The sequence below is a fragment of the Mobula hypostoma genome, chromosome 10 (genome assembly GCF_963921235.1).
Source record: "Mobula hypostoma chromosome 10, sMobHyp1.1, whole genome shotgun sequence".
Lineage (NCBI taxonomy): Eukaryota > Metazoa > Chordata > Chondrichthyes > Myliobatiformes > Myliobatidae > Mobula > Mobula hypostoma.
This window is the reverse complement of record NC_086106.1, coordinates 81,468,156-81,487,089: the sequence shown is the minus strand read 5'-3', so window position 1 is coordinate 81,487,089 and position 18,934 is coordinate 81,468,156. Positions and strand designations below refer to the sequence as shown.

The following is an 18,934-nucleotide window of genomic DNA, read 5'->3' as shown; positions in this document are numbered from 1 at the left end:
CACGAAAACACATGACAAACCGACTTAAAAACTAACAAAAACCACGTAATTATAACGTATAGTTACAACAGTGAAAAGCAATACCATAATTTGATAAGAACAGACCATGGCACAGTAAAAGTCTCAGAGTCTCTCAAAGTCCCATCATCTCACGCAGACGGTAAACCCCCAGCGCTGCCAACTTGCTGATGCAGCATCCCGGAGGCATCCGACCACAGTCCGACTCCGAATCTGTCTGAAAAACTCCGAGCCTCCGACCACCTATTCAACACCGAGCACCATCTCTGCTGAGCGTTTCGACCCCAGCCCCGGCAGCAGGCGATACTCAAAGCCGAGGATTTGGGGCCTTCGTCTCTGGAGTAGCAGCAACAGTGAAGCAGGCATTTCAGAAGTTGCTCCAGATGTTCCTCTGCGCTTTCACAGCAGTCCCCATCAAATCCGGATTGATGCATGGCCTCCTAGTTACACATTTCAATATTCATTCGGAACGGCCACGCGCGCTGCATCGCGCCACATATTTTACTTCACTATTCACTATTTTACTGAAACCAATGCATTCCATCTGTCTATAAACGAAATGATAACTATATTCTCTGAAACTTCATTCCAGTTCAGCAGCCTTGAAGTTGCAAACTTTGTGAAGTATCACACAGCCAGCTCAGTTACTATAAAATGGCTGGCTTATTTCAGCAGATGGTGTTAACCAGACACTGGTTACTGCAACTAAAACTGAATCTGCCTGTCAGTAATATCTTGTACAACTGACTGTTGTGCAGGGAAACATTGTATAGTGGTACGTGTATGCAGCAAATAATAATCCATTATAAAAAGTATTTTTCATTGTACCGGGCACACGACACAGTGCCCATTATGTGCCCACTCTCGTCTGAGGTCACGGTAACCAGTGGCATACTAAATATATAGAACCTGAAAAAGAAACTGAGTGCAGTCAGTAGGGCCTGGAATATGTTCAGCACTGCCATATAAATCGAACATTTTAGGCATGAGAATGGCTCATTTTACAGTCACTCATTTCCCTTGTCCCAGAGTCACTGTGGTCTCTTCTTAGACCATCCCTCAGGTTCCAGAATGAGCTGCTTCCACCTTATTTCTCTGGCTACTGAGGTGGCCGATGAGGACAACGAGGGATGAGGAGACTCTGCCGCAGGTAGTGCAGAAGGTGGCTGATGGAGATGGTAGGTGAGAAGTCTGGTAGGTGATGCACTCCATTCACCATTTATGGCAGCCTTTTATGTGTCCCTGACAAATGGATTCAAGTTCAAAGCTCAAATTCATTATCAAAATACGTGCATATCACCATATTCTACCCTGAAATTCATTCAGAGTAACCACAAAATATGCAGTGGTCCTAGCACAGACCCCTTAGAACAGCACCATCCTCTGCTAGGATAAACAACTATTTAACATGAACTTGCAGTTTTCTTTCATTAAGTCAGTTTTTTATCCATGCTGATGTTGATCTTTCTACTCCAAAAGTCTCACTATTGTTACTTTGTATTTTATGTACTTTGGTATACACGTCTGTAAAGTTCATTTAGATAACATCCACTCCATTCCCTTCATCAGCTCCCATTCTGTCACTTCATCAGAAAGGCAACTAAATCTGTCAGACACGATGTATTGACACTTCTTGATTAATCCAGATCTCTCCAAATGCTTGTTAACATCTTATCATTTCTAAAACTTTCCTTACTAATAATAGAAAGTGGACTGGCTTGTAGTTACTAGGAATATCCTCGTAATTTGCTGGTTTCCCCTCAGTATGCATTGATATCAATATTACTTAGCCATTACCACAGTGGTACTTATAGGAGCTTGCTGAAGGCAAATTGTCAGCTGTGTTTCCTATATTTTATTCTATTTCAAAATACTTTATCAGCTGTTACTATCTTAATAAGGTTCTGTAGTTTTAAAAGATGCGGTCAATAAATGAAAACCTCTTCCCTTTCTCCGTTCCCATTTCACCCCTTTTTCACATGATTACATTTCCACTGGTGTATCAGAACATTATTTTGTACTCTCAAGAATTCAACATCAATTTTGACAGACAGTAATTAATTAATTTATTTATTAAATTTCAAGACAGCAATAAATTAATGCCCTGAAGCATAAACAGAAGCCCCGATGTAAACCTGGTCTGCTGGTAGTCAGACTTATGTGTTAATTAATTAGATCTGCAGTGTATTCTAATCAATGCATCTGGAACCAGCCTCAGATATGAGGCTGACCTCCCTGAGGATCCCACAGAACAGACCTCAACACCAATTGATGCCACACACATCAAAGTTGCTTGAATTTCCAGCATCGGCAGAATTCCTCGTGTTTGCGTTTACCAATTGATGCCCATGGCTGGAGAAGAGGTTGGAAGAAAGGGCACATTGGATGAAAATTTACTGAAAGAGTAGGCATGTGGGGGCAGTGAGCTAACTACCTTCCACTAATCCAGTAAATATCCCTTATAGTTTTTGCCTATTGTTGCCTTTGGAAAATCATAATTGACAAATTTTAAATTTTAATCAGGCTCTGAACTATAAAATGTCTTCAAATCCCAACATAAATGCGGGCTCACTTTTAACATTTAAGAAAAACTTGGACAGGTACATGGATGGGAGGTGTATGGAAGGATATGGTCCGGGTGCAGGTCAGTGGGATGAGGCAGAAAAATGGTTCGGCACAGCCAAGAAGGGCCAAAAGGCCTGTTCTGTGCTGTAATGTTCTATGGTTCTATGGTTTTATAAGCATCCCTCTCTTTGGAGCCATAGAGTGTGAGACACCATGGAAACAAGCCATTTGCTCCACCGTGTCCACACCAGCCAGTGAGAACCTGTCTGTTATTAACCCCAGCTCCTAGCACTTGGTCCATAACCTTCTATGCCTAGGCAATTCAAGACTTCATCTGCACACTTCATAAATGCTGTCAGTGGATCTGTTTCCACCACCTTTTCAGGCTATGCATTCCAGGTACTCGCTACTCTCTGAATGAAGAAAGTCTCCTCATACCCAGTCTAGTTCTCTCAGCCCTTTACCCTCAATCTATGTGGTCTAACTCCTGCAGACTACCCTAGCCATACTCTACTTAATTTTATATACCTCATTCATGTCTACTCTTAACCTCCTCCACTCCAAGGAAAACTCACATGGTCTCTCCTGTCTCCCCTCATAAATGCACCATCCCAGCTAAAACTCTGATGAATCTCCTTTACATTCTCTCCAGCCCTGTCACTTCTTTCTGTTACTGCCTCATCATTACTTGTCGAAGCCTAATGCTCACCAAAATCCCATTTTGATTTCACTTCATCACTGTGACCTCATAGCCTATCCCAAGATGGCTACCTTCATTGTCTTATCTCCCTCTTTACAGCTATCACAGACTTTTCTAGGCCTTACCTGGGTCTCCCCCCACCTTGCAATCTCCAGAACCTGATGAAAAAAATGCACTAAAAACAAGCAGGGATATAAACATATTAACACCTCATTCTCTGATGTGAAGTTTCACTTCTCAGTTGTACATTTTACTTGTTAGTTATGAGTAAAGTCCCTGAAATTGATCTTTTTCCTTGCTTAATTAGTTTCTACAAGGCAATTTCACAATATCCTGAGGGCTAAATTCTGATAAGATAGAAGTGTGCGTGGGAGGAATAGTATTTGCTTTATAAGTATTAAACAGAACCCTTGCTACTCCACTTATTTCTTGGCTGACTCAGTTTCTAAGAAATTAATGTGCAATGCAATTAACATGAACCTAACAATACTGGCAAACAACAGAAATTCTGCAGATGCTGGAAACTCAAGCAACATACATCAAAGTTGCTGGTGAATGCAGCAGGCCAAGCAGCATCTATAGGAAGAGGCGCAGTCGACGTTTCAGGCCGAGACCCTTCATCAGGACTAACTGAAGGAAGAGTGAGTGAGGGATGTGAAAGTTGGAGGGTGAGATCCAAAATGATAGGAGAAGACAGGAGGGGGAGGGATGGAGCCAAGAGCTGGACAGGTGATAGGCAAAAGGGGATACGAGAGGATCATGGGACAGGAGGTCCGGGAAGAAAGACAAGGGGGGGGGGGGTGACCCAGAGGATGGGCAAGAGGTATATTCAGAGGGACAGAGGGAGAAAAAGGAGAGTGAGAGAAAGAATGTGTGCATAAAAATGAGTAACAGATGGGGTACGAGGGGGAGGTGGAGCATTAGCAGAAGTTAGAGAAGTCGATGTTCATGCCATCAGGTTGGAGGCTACCCAGACGGAATATAAGGTGTTGTTCCTCCAACCTGAGTGTGGCTTCATCTTTACAGTAGAGGAGGCCGTGGATAGACATTTCAGAATGGGAATGGGATGTGGAATTAAAATGTGTGGCCACTGGGAGATCCTGCTTTCTCTGGCGGACAGAGCGTAGATGTTCAGCAAAGCGGTCTCCCAGTCTGCGTCGGGTCTCACCAATATATAAAAGGCCACATCGGGAGCACCGGACGCAGTATATCACCTCAGTCGACTCACAGGTGAAGTGATGCCTCACCTGGAAGGACTGTTTGGGGCCCTGAATGGTGGTAAGGGAGGAAGTGTAAGGGCATGTGTAGCACTTGTTTCACTTACACGGATAAGTGCCAGGAGGGAGATCAGTGGGGAGGGATGGGGTGGACGAATGGACAAGGGAGTTGTGTAGGGAGCGATCCCTGCGGAATGCAGAGGGGGAGGAGGGAAAGATGTGCTTAGTGGTGGGATCCCGTTGGAAGTGGCGGCAGTTACGGAGAATAATATGTTGGACCCGGAGGCTGGTGGGGTGGTAGGGGAACCCTATTCCTAGTGGGGTGGTGGGAGGATGGAGTGAGAGCAGATGTACGTGAAATGGGGGAGATGCGTTTAAGAGCAGAGTTGATAGTGGAGGAAGGGAAGCCCCTTTCTTTAAAAAATGAAGACATCTTCCTCGTCCTAGAATGAAAAGCCTCATCCTGAGAGCAGATGCGGTGGAGACGGAGGAATTGCGAGAAGGGGATGGCGTTTTTTCAAGAGACAGGGTGAGAAGAGGAATAGTCCAGATAGCTGTGAGAGTCAGTAGGCTTATAGTAGACATCAGTGGATAAGCTGTCTCCAGAGACAGAGACAGAAAGATCTAGAAAGGGGAGGGAGGTGTCGGAAATGGACCAGGTAAACTTGAGGGCAGGGTGAAAGTTGGAGGCAAAGTTAATAAAGTCAACGAGTTCTGCATGCGTGCAGGAAGCAGCGCCAATGCAGTCGTCGATGTAGCGAAGGAAAAGTGGGGGACAGCTACCAGAATAGGCACAGAACACAGATTGTTCCACAAACCCAACAAAAAGGCAGGCATAGCTAGGACCCATACGGGTGCCCATAGCTACACCTTTAGTTTGGAGGAAATGGGAGGAGCAAAAGGAGAAATTATTAAGAGTAAGGACTAATTCCGCTAGACGGAGCAGAGTGGTGGTAGAGGGGAACTGATTAGGTCTGGAATCCAAAAAGAAGCGTAGAGCTTTGAGACCTTCCTGATGGGGGATGGAAGTATATAAGGACTGGACATCCATGGTGAAAATAAAGCGGTGGGGGCCAGGGAACTTAAAATCATCGAAAAGTTTAAGAGCGTGAGAAGTGTCACGAACATAGGTCGGAAGGGATTGAACAAGGGGGGATAAAACAGTGTCGAGGTATGCAGAAACGAGTTCGGTGGGGCAGGAGCAAGCTGAGACAATAGGTCGGCCAGGACAGGCAGGTTTGTGGATCTTGGGTAGGAGGTAGAAACGGGAAGTGCGGGGTGTGGGAACTATAAGGTTGGTAGCAGTGGATGGGAGATCCCCTGAGCGGATAAAGTCGTTGATAGTGTGGGAGACAATGGCCTGGTGCTCCTTAGTGGGGTCACGATCGAGGGGTAAATAAGAGGAGGTATCCGCGAGTTGTCGCTGTGCCTCGGCAAGGTAGAGGTCAGTCCGCCAGACTACAACAGCACCCCCCTTATCAGCGGGTTTAATAATAAGGTTAGGATTAGTGCGGAGGGAGTGGAGAGCAGAGCGTTCCGAAGGAGTGAGGTTGGAATGGGGACAAGGTGCGGTGAAGTCGAGACGGTTGATGTCCCGTCGGCAGTTGGCAATAAAGAGATCCAGAGCAGGCAGAAGACCAGAGTGGGGTGTCCATGAAGAAGAGGAGGGTTGAAGACGGGAGAAGGGGTCATCGGTGGGGGTGGAAGAGTCCTTGCCGAAGAAGTAGGCTCGGAGACGGAGACGGCGGAAGAAAAGTTCCGCATCGTGGCGAACACGGAACTCGCTGAGGTGTGGGCGAAGGGGGACAAAGGTGAGGCCCTTACTGAGAACAGAGCGTTCTGCCTCCGACAGTTGAAGGTCGGAGGGGATGGTAAAGACCCGGCACGGATGAGAGCTGGGATCAGAGGGGGGACGGGGGAGGCTGGGGGTGTCAGTGGAGAGGGGAGGGTTGGGATGAGGGGAAGATGGAGCCTCTGAGGGCCCAGGAGCTGACGGTGGGATCTGAGGGAGACGGGGCTGCAGAGTGGTGGTGGGGGAAGGGGAGACGGGAGTCACAACAGCAGCACATAAAGACCCGGCCTGGAGTTCAAGGCTGGAGTCGCAGTTGGTGGTTGCGCAATCGCTGTGAATGTGTCCATGGTCGTTGCTGGAGTCCGGGTTTTGAATATGTCCTGAGGTGTTGGAGCCGCCGAGATCAATGGCAGGGGCCGCAATCTGAAGTTCATCCCTGCTAGCGTCAGGGCCGGCAGGCTCTGGAGTCCGTAGATGTAGGATCTTGCGATCTTTGCCTAACATGACAAAGTCAAAAAAACGGCGATTGCAGGCGTGAATCCGACAGAGGATGAAATAACGGGTAGGACCATTACAGACGGCGAAGAAAGTGTCCCGAAGGTGTGGAAGGGTCTGGGATAGGGACACCAAGTACCTCCTCATGGCGGAGAGCGTCGCCTTCAGAGCTTGACGGGAGAAGCGGCGAGAGGCAGAGTCAATGAAATGTGAGTACCTGGGATCCTCAGAAGGTCCAAATTGAGAGGCTTGGAAACGAATCCTAAAGCCAACTGGAGTAAGTTGGCGACGGAGGCACGTTCCAAGAAAGGATATATGGCTGTGATAGCGAGTTTGAGTCAAAGTGTGGTCGAAAATACTGGAACAGCTTTTTGCGCATTAACCTCATCAATCACCATATAAATACTGTACACTGAAGGAAAAAATTGCAAAGAGGAAATGATCACTAAATCCAAGTTGTAGAAAAATGTAGCACATACGTATGACAGACTTCCACTTCCAAATGAAAAAGGTTACTTTTGTCTTCTAATATTTAAATTATCTAAATCATAATTAACGTCAGCATTCTGTAAATGCCCAAACAAATTTATAAATAGACATCTTAGTTCTAGGCAGAAGCAAATATAACTACCGAAAGGAGATTTCTTTCTCCATCAGGGAAGTGATCATGAAGTTTCACTGTGCCCTCAATGTCACGTATTCCCAGTAGCACTGACCATACGTCAAATTCACAAAGTGTGAAAAGTAAAATAATCATACCAATGCAAAGAGGATTCCAAACTCTGTAGGCAGAACATGAAATACATTGTAGCCTTACACATCAAAGTTGCTGGTGAACGCAACAGGCCAGGCAGCATCTCTAGGAAGAGGTACAGTCGACGTTTCAGACCGAGACCCTTCGTCAGGACTAACTGAAGGAAGAGCTAGTAAGAGATTTGAAAGTGGGAGGGGGAGGGGGAGATCCAAAATGATAGGAGAAGACAGGAGGGGGAGGGATGGAGCCAAGAGCTGGACAGGTGATTGGCAAAGGGGATACGAGAGGATCATGGGACAGGAGGTCCGGGGAGAAAGCCAAAGGGGGGGAACCCAGAGGATGGGCAAAGGGTATAGTCAGAGGGACAGAGGGAGAAAAAGGAGAGTGAGAGAAAGAATGTGTGTATAAAAATAAATAACAGATGGGGTACGAGGGGGAGGTGGGGCATTAGCAGAAGTTAAAGAAGTCGATGTTCATGCCATCAGGTTGGAGGCTACCCAGACGGAATATAAGGTGTTGTTCCTCCAACCTGAGTGTGGCTTCATCTTTACAGTAGAGGAGGCCGTGGATAGACATGTCAGAATGGGAATGGGATGTGGAATTAAAATGTGTGGCCACTGGGAGATCCTGCTTTCTCTGGCGGACAGAGCATAGGTGTTCAGCAAAGCGGTCTCCCAGTCTGCATCGGGTCTCGCCAATATATAGAAGGTCACGTCGGGAGCACCGGACGCAGTATATCACCCCAGCCGACTCACAGGTGAAGTGTCGCCTCACCTGGAAGGACTGTCTGGGGCCCTGAATGGTGGTAAGGGAGGAAGTGTAAGGGCATGTGTAGCACTTGTTCCGCTTACAAGGATAAGTGCCAGGAGGGAGATCAGTGGGGAGGGATGGGGGGGACGAATGGACAAGAGAGTCGCGTAGGGAGCGATCCCTGCGGAAAGCAAAGGGGGTGGGGAGGGAAAGCCTTAGTTGGGAATGTATTCCAAAACTAGTTGTATAGTAATACAATTTTACATCAATTTTCAAAGATTATCAAACTAAACTTTTCATTTAAGTGTCACATGGTGATATCAGATTACTTCCAAGAGACATGAAAGTCAATAATGCTCCAGAGAGAAAATAAGGACAAATCTAGGTCAAGCTAATAGTTTTCATTGTGGAAGGTTACATGGAATTAGATTGGTCCATTCATTTCAGCTCATCCAGAAACTCAGTATGATTATCATTCATCCTAGAAAAATAATAAGAAATGTAAGCAGGAATAAAGTAGATGGCTCCTCAAGGGTCCTCTGCCAATCTGTATTGCCAACCATAATTAATCATGTTCCCTCCAATCTACATTCTTATTTCTCAGTTCCAAAACCTAATTTACTCAATGACTCTAATATTGAGTAACAGGAGCCCTCTTGATGTAAGTAATTGCAACAATTTGCAAACCAAGATATATGCTGTGAGATAAACTGCTGGTTTAAATTTTCAAAAGCAATGCACCACTTCATTTAATTTAAAGTTGGGAATCATCTTCATCTGGATAAATAAATAACTCAGTTAACTTGGAGCACAATTTTTAAGCTGCATCAACACAGAACCGAAACTGCGAGGTGCAATCTGATGAAATATCACAGAATCACAGAAGGACTTGGCACAGAATGATGCCCTCGCCAATTTTTATTGATGTCCCATAGAGAACATCCTATCCATTCGCATCACGATTTGGTATGGCAGCATCTGGCTGACACTGCAAGAAAGTACAGAAAGTTGTAGACACAGGTCAGTATGTCACAGAAAACAGCCTCACCTGCATTGACTCTGTCTACACTTCTTGTTGCCCTGGTAAAGCGTACAACATAATCAAGACCTCCCACCCAGGACATTTTCTCTTCTTCCCCTTCCCACTGGACAGAAATTGGATCCTGGGGTAGTAGGTGGTGACATATATGCACTTTGATAATAAATTTACTTTGAACTTTGAAGATACAAAAGCCTGAAAGCACATACCTTCAGGCTCAAGGACAGCTTTTATCCCGCTGTTGTAAAACTATTGAATTGTCCCTCAGTATGCTAAAATGGACTCTCAGTCTGCCTACCCTTTCTCTGTGACAGTAAAACCTTATACTGTGTTCTGTTACTCTTTTCCCTTATATTAACCTCAAATCAGTGATGTGATGAAATGATAGTATGAATAGCATGCAAAACAAAGTTGTTCACTGTACTTTAGTACATATGATAATAATAAAACAATTTATCAATTTATCATTTGCTCCATAACTGCATAAGCTAAAAGTAATTCATGTACTCCACTTCCTATTCTCTTTCAATAACTCTACCATGTACAAGATAAGAAAGTCCAGTTAGTCAGGTTTGTAGGTATCTCAAAGTGTTTATGTTACTTTTGACCTATATCGCCTTCACACATTCAGAGAGAAAAACCCACAATGCATTGCTATTGTATCATTTCATTGTAAAGGCTTAGCTGGTACCTTACAGGCAGAGCCTTAACTATGTAGAACTTAGGGCTTAAATAAAGAACCTAATCAAAGGAACGAATTTCTCTTGTTATTCAAACCTGCCTCATACACACAACTCAGTCTAGCGCCTTCGCAGCCTTCAAATTATGTTTAGTCGCACTATTTTGAAATAAGTTTCATAAATCTACACTACCAGTGTAACGTGCTCTTTAGTTTCATCAGATTTCACATAATTACATGATGCAGGAATGTCTAACAAACAGCCAGGTTGTAAAGATTATGGTGTGGACTTTGGGCACATTAACTTCTTAGTGTTTCAGTTATAGCACTAAAAGCACCATTATATCAGATTAAACGTGAAAGGTCTCCTGCTGACATAAAATAGACAAAACATTTCTCTCTGCAACGACTTTGAGGAGCCATTCAAGTAGTGAAGTCCAGCCCTCTTCTAAACATAATGGAAAATTAATTACTGTCCACCTCAGTAGCTTAAATAAAATCTGTCTCTTCTACTAGGCAGGATCGGCTGAAACTCATTTCATGGCTAAAAGTGATGTTAGCATTACTTGCTGCCAGAAAGTTATTGCTCGGAAACATTTCCTGTCATTCTTTTTAATGAATCAGTACACTGCAAAGCAAGCAGCCTCAGCAATTTGCTGGCAGCCATTACTTAAAGCAGGTTCTCATACTGTAAAGCTTGAAGTTGTCATTGAGGAAGAAATAGAGAAACATTCAGAAAGGAGTGGTTCCATTAGACAGACGCAGCATGGATTCAGAAAGGGCGGGTCCTGTTTGACAAACTTACTGGAGTTCTTTGAGGACATAATGAGTGCAGTGGATAGAGGGGAACAGGTGGATGTCGTATACTTGGATTTCCAGAAGGCTTTCGATAAGGTGCCGCACAAGAGACTTATAAATAAGAAATAGATGCATGGAGTCGGAGGAAGTGTATTGGCATGGATAGTGGATTGGTTAACCGATAGAAGGCAGAGAGTTGGTATAAATGGGTGTTTCTCCAGTTGGCAGTCTGTGGTGAGTGGGGTGCTGCAGGGGTCGATGCTGGGCCTGCAGCTGTTTGCCATTTTCATTGATGATTTGGAAGAGAGGACTGAGTATAGCATAGCAAAATTTGCTGAACAACTAAACGGAGTGGAAAAGCAAATTGTACAGAGGATGTGGAGAGTCTGCAGAGGGATATAGATAGGTTAAGTGAGTGGGCCAAGGTCTGGCAGATGGAATACAATGTTGGTAAGTGTGAGATCATCCACTTTGGAAGGAATAATAGAAGAGCAGATTATTATTCAAATGGTGAAAGATTGCAGCATGCTGTTGTGCAGAGGGACTTGGGAGTGCTTGTTCAGGAATCACAAAAAGTTGGCTTGCAGGTACAACAGGTCATTAAGAAGGCAAACGGAATGTTGGCCTTCATTGCCAGAGGGATTGAATTCAAGAGCAGGGAGGTCATGCTGCAACTGTACAGGGTACTGGTGAGGCCACACCTGGAGTACTGTGTGCAGTTCTGGTCTCCATACTTGAGGAAGGATCTGCTGGCTTTGGAGGCAGTGCAGAGGAGGTTCACCGGGTTGATTCCAGGTATGAAGGGGTTAACCTATGAGGAGAGATTGAGTTGCCTGGGACTATACTCTCTGGAGTTCAGAAGAATGAGAGGGGATCTTATAGAAACATACAAAATTTTGAAAGGGATAGATAAGATAGAAGTAGGAAAGTTGCTTCCATTGGTAGGTGAGACTAGAACTAGGGGACATTGCCTCAAGGTTCAGGGGAGAAGATTTAGGATGGAGATGAGGAGAAACTGTTTTTCCCAGAGAGTGGTGAATCTGTGGAATTCTCTGCCCAGGGAAGCAGTTAAGGCTTCTTCACTATATATATTTAAGGTACAGTTAGATAGATTTTTACGTAGTAGGGGAATTAAGGGCTTTGGGAAAAGGCAGGAGGATGGAGCTGAGTTTACGGACAGATCAGCCATGATTGTATTGAATGGCGGGGCAGGCTCAATGGGCCAGATGGCCTACTCCTGCTCCTATTTCTTATGTTCTTAAACCCATTTACAGCCCAAGTACACAAGGCCCCTCCTGAATGAAAGCCTGGAATTGGGGGGATCTCATCAGTGACAGAAAGGCACACTAGAAGGAGTACTACCTTCAACATGATTACATCCTTTAGAAAGGAACAATTCCTTTGAGTACTTCCCACACCAGCCTGTTCATGCCAGATGTGCTGCCACTCTTGACTGGCAAAATGTTGGGCAGGTGACGTCATCTTGAAACATCAAGGTCCCTGGAGCAGTAATTATTCCCAATGAAATCCTAAAATCTGCCAGTGAAGTAGTTCAATGAAAAATCCACAGCCTCACTGGAAAGAGGCAAATATCAAAGATCAGGGCCTTCTTTCAGAAGGGAGACAAGTCTGATTGTGGTAAGTATCGAGGGATTTCCCAGTTGTCTGCCAAAGAGAAAGTCATTGCCAATTACCTCCCGCCTTTGAATCCCAATGTGGATTCCATCAATCCAGAACCACAACAAATGCTACCTTCACACACACACACAACTACGTGGACTCTCCTAATCATACTTCATTAACTCCATTGGTCAGGAGGGACTGTGCAACTCCCTCCTCAAATTTGACTGCCCACAGAGATTCATTTCTGTTCTATTTTTGCTCCATAACAGCACACAAGCTATCATTAACCCGTAGTCTACAAGAGAACCAAGCACAGTGAAGACCAGTTTCAAGGAGACATTGGTGAAACATTTCTTTCAATCAATTAAAGACATATTCCTTGCTTTCAGCCAACCATTGAGTAAGACTTTTGAAAGGTACAGAGAGATCAGAAAGAGTGATCTACTGTCATTTGGGTGTATATCCCTGGAAAATTGCACACACTGTCCTGAAGACCTTTATTTGCATTTGCACACAGCTGGTGGATATTCCTGGGAGATCTGGCAGGCACCTTGTTTGCCATTTTTCCAGACACCTGTTAGAGCTCTGGGCCCAGGTGTCCATCTATCCCCACCAACAATGGCACAGGGAATCCTGATATAATTCACAGCTCTGGTAAGCAAGCCATCAGTTCACTGCCTGAATCATATATGCCATGTATTCATGATGCTGAGATCCTGCAAATGTCACCAGCAAGGAAGTTGAAGGCAGCATGAATGATCATTTTTGCCTGCTGTGTCCCACTGTCCTCATCCAGAAGTCAGTAAATAGTTGTCGCCAGGTGATGAGAGATGCCGAACTTACTGTACATGGCCACTCGTGCAGGGTGAGGAATCTTATCCTCTGATACTACAGCCAGCAAGGTGCTATCTTCCTTGCTGTATGGATCCCACCCTAAATGTTCAGATAGGGATGTCCAAACTAAGTCTGAGTAGGTTTTGCATGTGCTGACATGAACTCTGGGAGCTGAAAAGTGCAGTTTAAGTCTCCTCCAAAGTTTGGAACTTGAAATGCAAAGTTCACGGCTTAGCTCCAACATTTACAAAACTGACCCTCATCTCAAATTCTGTAAACAAAACCTTTCTCAAAGTCATTCAAGAAAGAGGCTGTGAGTTGGAGTACTCACTGATGGATTTTTAAAAATCAATTTTCAACCACAAAGCCAATTTGTTCTTGGATTACTTTTACTAGCAAGTTTCAAGAAACCCATAACACGTAGGGAACAGCACCAAACTCACATTACTATTATTCGAATTAAACAACTGGTATTTGAAATTAGGAACATGCCTCTTCAAAGAATCTGCTCCCTGGTGGCTCAATGTACAGGGGTTAATTACATTTGGATTACCATCACAGCAACAGGTTAAATCCCCAGCCTCCTCCTGCTTCTTGTATTTTAATGTTAAAGTCCAGCCCACAGTTTATGAAGTGGAAACACCTGTTGGATTCATACTGTGGGTGTGTTACAAGTTAATAACAGATGAACTAGCTAGATCTGAATGTTTGCTTTTCTGGCATGTTGCTAGGGACATAACAAATTAATTAAGATGCTTTTCTTTCTGAAAGACCCTTAGGACCTGCACTAACTCCCCAATCCAGGTGCAATTAACAGTCACCCAAAATCACACTCCTTTCCCAGCTACTCTTCAAACCATTTTGTGCACATCTCCCTAGCGTAAAATAACAATCTAGTCTGGAAACTAAACATGTGGCATGTAGCGAATAAAGACAAGAGTATATGAGAAGAAATCTCTTTAGACTCTATGACTCTAAAGAGAAGAAATGAATGAACCATTGAATAACACAGTTTAAAAAAGAATAGTTCTACAAATAAGCATCCTTTATTGAAGAAAGTCAATATACAACAATCAGCAGAGACTGATGTGGAAACGTATCACATCATCCACAACATTCTCAAAGGCACAAGATATACCACAAAAAAACCTAATCAACTGCATTAGCATTATCTGACCAATATACTCGGCATACCTTGATATAACCAGTGTCAAAAGGCATCCAAAGTCTTTGAAGCAATTGAAATTCATTAGGAAGAAGCTTATAGTGGAAGCAACTGATGCTGTCAGTGCCCTGAAGATCTCCTGCAGTGAAGATCTGAGACTTCCACATGACAATCATCTTTCTTTGTGTGTGGGCTGCCTCCAAACATTGGATCATTTTCCCTTTCATGCCCATTAGGTTCAGTTTTACTAGAGGCCTTGTTGTCAAGGCAATCACTCTCTTCTCTTCTCTGCAATTTGATTCTTCGACCCATTTTGTTGATCATTGAGATCAGACTGATCAGATTGTCAGTATTAGAACATCTCAGTTAGAGGTGCAGCTAGTTCTAGAGCACAGATCTGCAAAATTCCAGGCAGGATGATGTTTGGTCCTATTGTCTTTGTTGTATCCAATGCTCTTGGCCATTTCTAGATATCATTGGGAGAAATATTGAATCAGCAGTTGAGGGATGTAAGCTGGTAATCAGAAGGAAGCGCATGTTTGAATTGATGCGTTGAGATTTTATGTGGTCTGGAGACAGCATTGCAGATTCACAAGAATATTCTTTCCCTGCCTCTAGACCCCTGTGTTGCCATCTGTGGTGAGACAAGAGATACCCAGAAATCATGACAGAAGAATCTAAGATACCGTGTGTTAGGTATCATTCTGTGAGTGGCATTAGGTCAGACTGTGTTTGATTATTCTATTGGACAGTTCTCCCAATCTAAGCTCAAGACCCCAGATGGCTACGAGGAAGGCTGTGCAAGATCAACTCTGCTGGGATTAACCTTACGACATCTGAATTGGTGCCTGGATCCACATTAGGTGTTTTTTCTGATTTTATTTTTTTTTATTCCAGTGGAGATGCAATGATAAAACTGAGTGGTTTATTGGACCATTTCATAGGGCACGTAAGTGTTAACTGTACAGGCTGGTTTTGAAGTCACATAGAGGCCAGATTGGGAAAAGATGGCAGGTTTCGGCCCCTATAGGATATTATTGGACAAGATGGGATTTTACAACAGTTTAGTGATTATTATTACACAGACTGGTTGTTACTTTTCTTTCTAAACTCCAGATTACTAACTGAATTTAAATTCCACTGCCGCCACAGTAGGATGTGAACTGAGGTCTCTGGATCACTAGGCCGGAAATCTTATCTGCTGTACCACCAATGTATCTTTATTAATTATTAATATCACAGAATTTTAAATGGCTCCTGGTTCATTCTTCTTGGTCCAAAGGTTAATACTTGTAAAAGAAATGAAATTAGTAATTTACAAAAGATTTATTGAATTTGAAACAGGTCACTAAAATAACAAGGCAGCTGCTAACTTCAGTTAGTATCAAAAATAAACAATACTCTGCATGCAGCAAGTGCAATTCCTTAACAGTGGAAGCTCCACCATAAATACTGTTTGAAATCCATCCCTGCTAGTACAAGAAATAACCTTTAACAATCTTAATCATGTTATCCAGAAAAGTGAAGTAAAAATGGGAGACAGTCTTCCAATCACTTGGTTTTTGCTGTCTGAGCAAAAGGCAACAATTACAGGAGCATATTAATGCTGAAATAATCTGAATTGGAACACAGAAGCACAACGCATGCTAAAGGAGAACACAACAACAGTACAATTACAAACAATTGTTAAGTGGCCAATCCATCTGTTTATTATTAAGGCTGCTGTTGTAGTTCCCAATTTGGCAAAGATAAATAGCAATATAGCACAGACTCTAGTCCACAGGACACATTATATATAGCAGATGCAATTGAAATTACACTTTGCCAAACAGACATATGCCAGTTGATGAGAATAAATAGAATACCAGGTACCTTATAACATTTAAAACATTTTTCAAACCTCTGACCACTTTTACTCCCAATTTCACACTGCCCCTAAATACTGCATATATCGTTAGCCCCAAGGTGTGCGACTGGAGGGTGGCTTCACTGCATGGCACAGTTACCTCAAAACCTGAAGCTGGGATCCTGAAATCATTTCTGTGGTAGGGGTATTTAAAGTGTGGCTGTGCGCTGTTGAAAGCAATGCAAACTATTGTGTAATGCACCATGCCCTAACTGACAGAAGACAATCTCGTCCAAGGTCTCTGCACAAGCTCACCTGGTCAACAATGACCCCTAAGGAGGACTCAGAGATGGCACTGAACTGGTGTTGGTTAGACTTCTGCATGGTAGGTGGACATTGCCTGACACTGTGGAATCGAAATGCTGCTTGCCATCTGTCAAAGGGGGTCAGGGAGAAACACCTGAACACTGACTAGGCCTTGTTGTGTGCAGATGTGCACTGTTTTATTTACTGAAAAGCCTGCAAAGAGAATTAAATATTATACAATTATCACTGAATATTCTCGCTTCTTACCTTACGATGGAAGGAAAGTCATTGATAGGTCAGTTGGGATGTTTAGCTTGAGGACACTGTCCAGATGAGCTCCTGCAGTGATGGCCCGCAAATAGGATGACTGGCCTCCAGCAATTACAAGTATTTTTCTTTATGTGAGGCAGAAAGAGTTTTCTCCCTGACTCCCTTTGATTTCAGTTTTACGGAGGTTTTCCAGGCTACCTTTTTTTTCATTTTTTATGAGGTCTAGAGTCAAGCAAAAAGGTCAAAATTTAACAGGTTATTGGTGAGTAAATATCGTTTGGTAGCACTATTAATGATACCTTCCATCACTTTGCTGATGCTTGGGCCTAAATTAATGGAATAGTAATTAACCGAATTTGATCTGCCTTGCCTTTTGTGGTATAAACATACCTGGACAACTTTCCACATTGTTAGTTAGCTCCTCGTGTGGTAACTGCCCTGGAGCAATTTGTTGGCTGTATAACTTATCCAGCTGGACCTTTGCTGCAAATGTGGCCACAGTCATTCAATCCGAAGTCCTTGACAACACGCTGATTAAACCAAAATGGCGGATGTGATGTGGATGGCCTCAGGAAGGGGCGACAATGAACCATTCCTCAGTGCTCCTGGCTGAAGATGGTTGCCGAGCCTCCAGGCTCCTTTTTGGCCTTATCAGTTAGTTTTTGCCATGAATGGGGATGTTCTCGGTGTGTCTGGGCAGTGGAACATTCTCTGGATTGTGGAATTGTGTTGGAGAATTGGAAAGCCCCTATTCACTGTATTTTATTTAGAGATACAGCCTTTGTGTCCAAACATACACCTGTGACCAATTAAACTACCAGCATATACTCCTTTGGAATGTGGGAAGAAACCAGTGGAAACTCACACAGTCACAGGGAGAATGTACAAGCTCTTTACAGACTGCGGCGGGAATCGAACATGGGTCACTGTCACTGTGATGGTGATATGCTACAGTGCAGCCCTGTTCTAGCTTATTCAATAAAGCTAGTAAAGAGAGAGCAGGAAACTATTAACCAATTAACCTAACATCGTTCATTAAGAAAACGATGGAATCAGTTTTAAGGAGGAAATAGCAGGACCCTTAAAATGAAACTGAGAGGCAGTACAACGGCGTAGCGGTGAGAACGATGCCATTACAACTCCAGGCACCCAGGTTCAATCCCACTGCTGTCTGTTAAGGTGCTTATACATTTGCCACATGACCATGTAGGTTTCCTCTGGGTGCTCTGGTTTCCTCCCATATTCCAAAGATGTACAGGTTAGTAGGTCAATTGTTCAGTTGGGCAACCCAGGCATGTAGGGCCAGAGAGGCCTGCTATCATGTTGTATCTCTAAATGAAGAATAATAAAATAAGACAATCATTCAAAGTCAATATGGTTTTGGGAAATGGCTACTGCATACTTTGACACTGTAACAAATAGTATATTTAGATTTCCTGAAGACATTTGATAAGTTGTTGCATAATGTGCCATTCAACACTCACCATTTTTATTGATGCACCGTAGAAAGCATCCTTTCTGGATCCATCTTGGTATAGCAACTGCTGTACCTGTGGCTGAAATGAAATGCAGAGAGTTGTGGACACAGCTCAGTACAACACAGAAACGGACACCCCTTCATGGACTTTCTCTATATTTCCCACTGCCTCGGTAAAGCAACCAGAGAAATGAAGGACTCCACCCACTCTGAACGTTCTATCTTCTCCCCCATCCCATTATATCTTGGTAGAAGATACAAAAGTCTGAAAGCACATACCACCAGGTTCAAAGACAGCTTCTATACCACTGTAATAAAACTACTAAATGATCCCCAAGTAGAAAACGGTGGACACTTGATCTCATTCACAATCTATTGTGATGAATTGATCTTTGTGGATGGCATCCAAAACAAAGTTTTTCACTGGACTTTGGTACATTTGACAATAATAAAACAATTTACAAATTTACATCAGAAAGGACTGATATAGGCACGTTTTGTAAGGGAGATAATATATTGGCATAGAAACTGGATTGATTAAGTAACAGAAAATGGAGACTCAGGAAAAATGGGTCAGTTGAAACTGTCAATCAGGAAGTTGTGGGA

At 43.5% G+C, this 18,934-nt stretch overlaps 1 long non-coding RNA gene across 1 annotated transcript; it reads right to left on the bottom strand.

Annotated features, from left to right (window-relative positions):
- Window positions 1-14,322: 14,322 nt before the first annotated feature.
- LOC134353349 (uncharacterized) lies at window positions 14,323-18,718 on the bottom strand. Its single transcript, XR_010019593.1, has 4 exons — window positions 18,608-18,718; window positions 18,336-18,407; window positions 16,849-17,073; window positions 14,323-15,063 (listed from the first exon to the last, which is right to left on the bottom strand). It is a non-coding gene; the product is annotated as an uncharacterized LOC134353349 (long non-coding RNA).
- Between the last annotated feature and the right edge of the window lie 216 nt (window positions 18,719-18,934).